Source organism: Sceloporus undulatus, chromosome 4, assembly GCF_019175285.1.
Source record: "Sceloporus undulatus isolate JIND9_A2432 ecotype Alabama chromosome 4, SceUnd_v1.1, whole genome shotgun sequence".
NCBI classification, from domain to species: Eukaryota; Metazoa; Chordata; class Lepidosauria; order Squamata; family Phrynosomatidae; genus Sceloporus; species Sceloporus undulatus.
Window position 1 is genome coordinate 89,752,432 of NC_056525.1, and position 6,065 is coordinate 89,758,496.

Sequence of the window (6,065 nt, forward strand, 5' to 3'; positions counted from 1 at the left end):
GATATGGCTATTACTCATACAAACCACATTCATTGTTTTCCTGAAGAGGTCTGTCTCCTGGCTGGATCTTCAATCAACAGGATCATCACTCAGTGCAACTTCAGTCTCTCTGTGGGCCTACAAAACCTTTGATTCCACAATGTGGCAACAATTTTAAAAACTTTGCTTTTTTTATGGAGCATGATGATACAGCCTTATTTCTTCTCCTTTGATCTGGAAAGCATAAGAACATGTACATTGCCAATGTAATAGCAAATATTAAAAACTCAGATGCAACATTGTGTGCACATACCAAACTGATTTCTGGAGGAGTGGAGGACTTAGAATTATTAAAAGCACTTGTAGGATATACAGTGGGACAGGATGGTTTCATTTCCAGGTAAAAAATGCCATTCTATGGAATGGAATGGAATGGAATGTGTAGTCAAAATCTTTGTAGGGGAATTTTACTTAGCTCAAATTGAGAGACGGCCATCTACAAGGACCCTATGAAACCATCTCCCACCTGTATACTGAGGGGCCAGTGGATCCAAGAAATGATGCAGAGGTAAGTCTCCAATTAAAATCTTTTTTTATTTAAAAGGGAAAATCAGACAGCAATTCACTATCACACATTCATTCAAGGCTCAGGAAATCAAGGGTTAGCTTGGAAAAGGTTTGAGGCAGAACTATAGGTGATACTTATAGATAGGGCTTGCTTCCAGAGTCCAAGTAGGGTGAGACACAGCCGTTCCGAGAGCGTTGATTGAATGGAAGTGCCGGAGCTAGGCTAGAGATCACAGTGACAAAGTATCCCCATGAAATCCAAACTAGCACACTGAGGGGAGTTTTCCAGGAGTTTTTAAGGGCTAAAACTAGCTGCAAGGCAAAGGTGTTGGATTGTCTGGGGTGAGGTAATCTGGTCTGGCAATAATCAAGGGAAATGGGGAGGGAGTTAAGTCATTAGCCGGCTCATCAGGTGAGACATCTAGGCAAACATCGCCCATTCTTCTGATGATAGGCCCATTAGCGACTCCCAAATTACTTGTTGGGCTAGTCTGAGGGATATTGTTCCCAAGAGGTCCCAAGAGGCTGACCTCACCTGGGTGTAGTGTGTACATATCCCACTGCTTTGGGGATTATGGCAGGCTGCAGAGCAGGGTCCATCTGGGGTCATGTGGAATACCACACACACACCAAAATTCAGAAAAATGCACTTTGGCTAACAAATGGAATGGAATTGAATGGATTGGAATAGTAAAGTATCCCAAGGAGCAAGATTCCAAGTATTCTGACACTCCAAATGAAATGTATGGGGTGTGCATTCAGTTTGAGACAAAGATCTGGAAAGATCTGAGGCCTATTCCAACCAATTTGCATTCAAATAAAAACAAATGTTCAATGGATCAAATGTGGAAGAATTCCGCATTCAGGGCTTCCATTTACAGTGATAGACAATGGGCATACCTCCATTGGCTCCCGAAGAGGCAGCTGCTTCTGGCAGCCACAGCTTTCCCAAAATGCCCTGGCAACATAATTCCAGGGCACTGGGGAGATAAGATGGCAGTTGCAAAAGAAGTTGTAATCTCTATTAGCAACCATCATTTCTCCTCAAATTGCTCTGGAATGTCACTGGAATGCATTGAAGCATTCAGAGAGGGCTAATGGAGCCCACTAGCAGTAAATGCCAACAACACCCATTTCCACTTACTCATGGAAGTAAAGTTTCTAAAGGGGGGAGTTGGCAGATGGGGGAAATGAATGCATACTGCAAATGAAAAATGAACCAATGAAAGCAACTCAAAACAAATGTAAAACTAAAACAAAAGGCAGTCCCCACATGAAAATATTTTGTAGATTCCTACTAAGAACTGGTGAGACAAAATGTTATTATTTTATGTATGTGCAAAACTTGGGTACTTCTTTGTGAATTAACAAGAGACCACTAAGTTAGAGGTATCCAACAAAACAATTTACATCCCAGTTGGAATCCCAAAAGACCATTAGAGCAGCAAAAGTGGAATGTCTGGAATACAAAGTGTTTAGAAACTATGGGAATTCATTTTCACGTCTTCTTTCTTATTCCATTTGAAAAACGAAGATAATATACAAAATCTTGTCCGTAATCTGGAAAGATCTGGGAATTTAACCACTGTGACACCATGTACAGTACAATCTTCCCAAAGTATGTTATAGCCAGAATGTTGCTCTTATGTGACTTCCTTAGAAAAACTGTGCCCAGATTTGATCACAGCCATATGGGAAGGAAGCATCCCAAAATTATTTTTTAATATTGCATCTGCTTTTGATAGGAACATTGGCCAGAATCCTATTATGAGTGTGTAACTACTGTAATTACAGAATTATGCTGTGAATTCTGATCCAATCTCCATTTACCAGGCAGCAGCCACTGGAATCGATGCAACTGACTGACATTTTCATCCCCTCCTATGAGTGATCTCCATTGTGATATACAGAAGTTGGATCCCTGTCACAATTCCCCTTATGCCAGAGATTTCAAGGGGGGTGGGGGGTCAGCTGCTTGAGTGACAAGGACCCTGTTGATCTCAGTGGCTGCTTCCTAGGGGCTACGGAAGGATTATGAATACCACACAGTTATGAATGCATAATTCCAGGTTATTCATTTGTAACTCCTCTGTAAAAGGATTCTGGCCATTGATTTTAAAAACATGACTGGCATTCACTGGCTTTAATTACTTTGATTGATGGCCAGTACAATGATTTAAAGAAACACATCTTACAGAATTTGTTTTATGTTGTTTAGTGACTAATGCTACCTCCTCTTTACGGTAATGATGACACACATATATCCAGACATATCATTTTAACACAGAAGGTACAATAAAGCACCAGAAAGAAGAAAAAAATGCAGCCATTCATAGCCATGCTCGGTCCTGCAGTGATTTCACAGAAGGCCCACAGGGAAAGCATAGAACAACATCTCATGTCAAAATGCATAGAAAAATTACAGTGTGACAGAGACACCTTCACATATTGATATCATGAGAGATTTTCTGCCCAGATGCTGTGCTGATGTGAACTACCTTATTATTTCTTACTTGGAATCTGTGCCTTCAGATGTTTTGAGGCACTAAGACTGGTGCTGATACACTGTCCCTCTGAGCTGTCAGAAATGTTCTTGCTCTAAAGAAAAGATAGGCAAGGGGAATAATAGAAGAATAGCTGCTGCAGTTTTTCCTTAGAGTCCCCCTGTTATGACATTTAAATCCACAAGCAAGCAAAGTACAGCACTAAGGCTGTGTGCACCCCTCAAAAATGTTTTTGCAGCATCTGCTCTTCCAGATTTCTCAGACCAGTGCCCTTTCCAAAAAGTGAATTGCTTTTACTGGAAGTATCATGAGTAGCAATTCAATTTGTAATTTTTTTTGGGGGGGGGGGGAAGCTGAACTGTTTTACAAGATAATATATCTATTTCTCAAAACCCAAAGTGAGTTTCCAGCTATTGCTGGTGTTGCTTGAAGTGGGTTTTTGTTATTGTTGTCATTGTAGTCATTTTTGCAGTACTAGAGGATCCTGGGAGCAAAGAATTGGTTCCTGGACCAGTTGCCCACTCAAGGATTGTGTTTGTTGTTGTGTGCCTTCAAGTAATTTCTAACTTTTGGTGATCCTAAGGCAAACTAAACACATGGTTTTCTGGCAAGATTTGTTCAGATGTAGTTTGCCCTTGCCTTCCTTTGAGGCTGAGAAAGTGTGACTTGCCCAGGTCACTGGTGGCCAAGCAGGGTTTCAAACCCTGGTCTGACAGCATCCTAGTCCAACACTCAGACACTACACCATGCTGAAGATTAATTGTGCTGGCATACTTTTAATATACTGATCAAAACAACAAGGTCGTAACCTAAACCTGAAATAAAACAACAGGAGAAACAGAAAGGTCTAGGAAGAATTGTTAAAACAATAAAACCTAAAAAGAATTTTAATGTCTAAATTAAAGAATTTATAATTTATAATATAAGAATTCCCTTATATCAAAATATACAGCATATAAACAATGCATATGTGAATTATATACTAACTCATTTTACCACATTCCCATTTTTGAGCTTTGCTTTACCACTGAGGAAGACGTATGTCAAAACATGTTTGGATGTTAAAGTATTTCCTCTTTTCCATGCAATACTCTTTTGCACAGTGTATTGCATTGTTTAGACACTGTATATTTTGATATAAGGGAATTCTTTGTCATTGCACTATTTGAATGTATTTTAGACATTAAAATTATTTTTATGTTTTATTCTGTTAGCAATTTTCCTAGACTTTTCTGTTTATTCTGGCCTACTTTTAGACCAAAAACTTGGCAGCCATGCCTAGTTCTGTAAGTTTAAGCTTTTTGTTTTGAGTGCCATATATAAGTCTTTTCTAAGGATAATGTAATGCAAATTTTAATCACCACGTTCATCAGTTATCCAACATATCTTTATGTGCAGCAAATTGAGATTAGGAAGATTAATTCAATTCACACCTAGCACTTCCTTCTAAGAATTTCAGGAGGCTATGCTTTAGAAATAGCTAAGAAACTATAGATATTCCAGAAGAAAGACTGTGATCTTGAGGATTCACCAGTGGAAGACTAGGCATGGGAATCTCTTGAGGCATTACTTCTTATGTGATCTTAAGCCATTTCTAGTGCTGATTTTATAACAAAGAAAGTACCAAGTAATGAAAACTGTTGAAGGTTTCAAAAGTACATGGGACAACAAGATAAAATAAAAGGAAACATTAAATGGCCTCTTTCTCAAACTGAGAATCACTAGATCAATGCCACCTTCAAAAATTCTGATCAGGTTATCTGCAGCCTTTTCATTATCTTCAGCTATTCATTCTCCAGCCAAAATGTGATATTCTTCAACCATCCACCTCAAAATTACTTCTTAGGTATTCCATGCCCTAAAAGCACCAGATCCTTTCTGATCTTGGAAGCTAAGCAGGGTCAGCCTTGGATGGGAGACCGCAAATAAAACCAGGTGCTGTGGGCTATGGGCCAAAACAGACAGACCAAAATAAAGCTGCTTCAGGTCACTTTGGAGGTCTCTCTGTTCACCCAATTTCTCCCCAGTTTTTAGCCTATTGTATCTTATTGTTTTTAAATTGTGATTATTTACTATTGTAGTTTTAGTATTGGATTGGGAGGTTGGGATGGGATTAATTTTGAATTTTATTGTATTCTAATGTACTCTTATTGTTGTAACCCTCCCGGATTGTCTGTGATTGGGTGGGCTATAAATAAATCTATTATTATTATTATTATTATTAATTTATATTCTGCTTAATTGCAGGGAATCCAAGCAGATTACAGCATTAAAACAAATACTTTTTAGGTATATATTAAAAATGCCCAAATCCCTATCCCTCCCCCCAGTTATAAAATCATAAGTAATGCTAAAAAAGGTTTAAACCAAAGGGACATTAAAAGCAGTAATATAAAATAACAATTAAAATAAATAAGAGATTTTGTAGCAGGGTCCGAATAATTCCCTGCTCAGTTCCATAACACTGTGAGCCATGGCAGTTAAAGTGCTGTCAAACTGGACTGTTTCTGCATTGCGGATACAGCCTGAGTCTTCTTTGCTTAAGGAAATGCTATGAAGTTCATGGGATTGCTACAAATCAACAGGCAATTTGAAGGCATAGACACACAGAGTCCATATGCTCCCTTCCTGGCTGCTTTAGCCAAGGAATCAGACAAAGGTGAGAGGGAAGATAAATGACATTCATGTATAATTTGTTTTTCTGAACTCTTCCAAGCTTTCAAAATCCATCCTTCTATAATCTGGTAACAGCAGAAATAGAGGTAGACTCCAGAGACCTAGGCTGCCTCTGCACTGCATAAATAATGCAGTCTGACACCGCTTTAACTGCTATGGGTCAATGCTATGGAATGCTAGGATTTGTAATTTTGCCACGACAAACTACAAATCCCAGAATTCCATACCATTGGCCCATGGCAGTTAAACTGATGAAGCATCAGATTTCTTATTCGCATGACATCACCCAGTCACTCATATAGGAATTTTGCCACTTGTGAGCTTCTCTCTTGGTTGGGG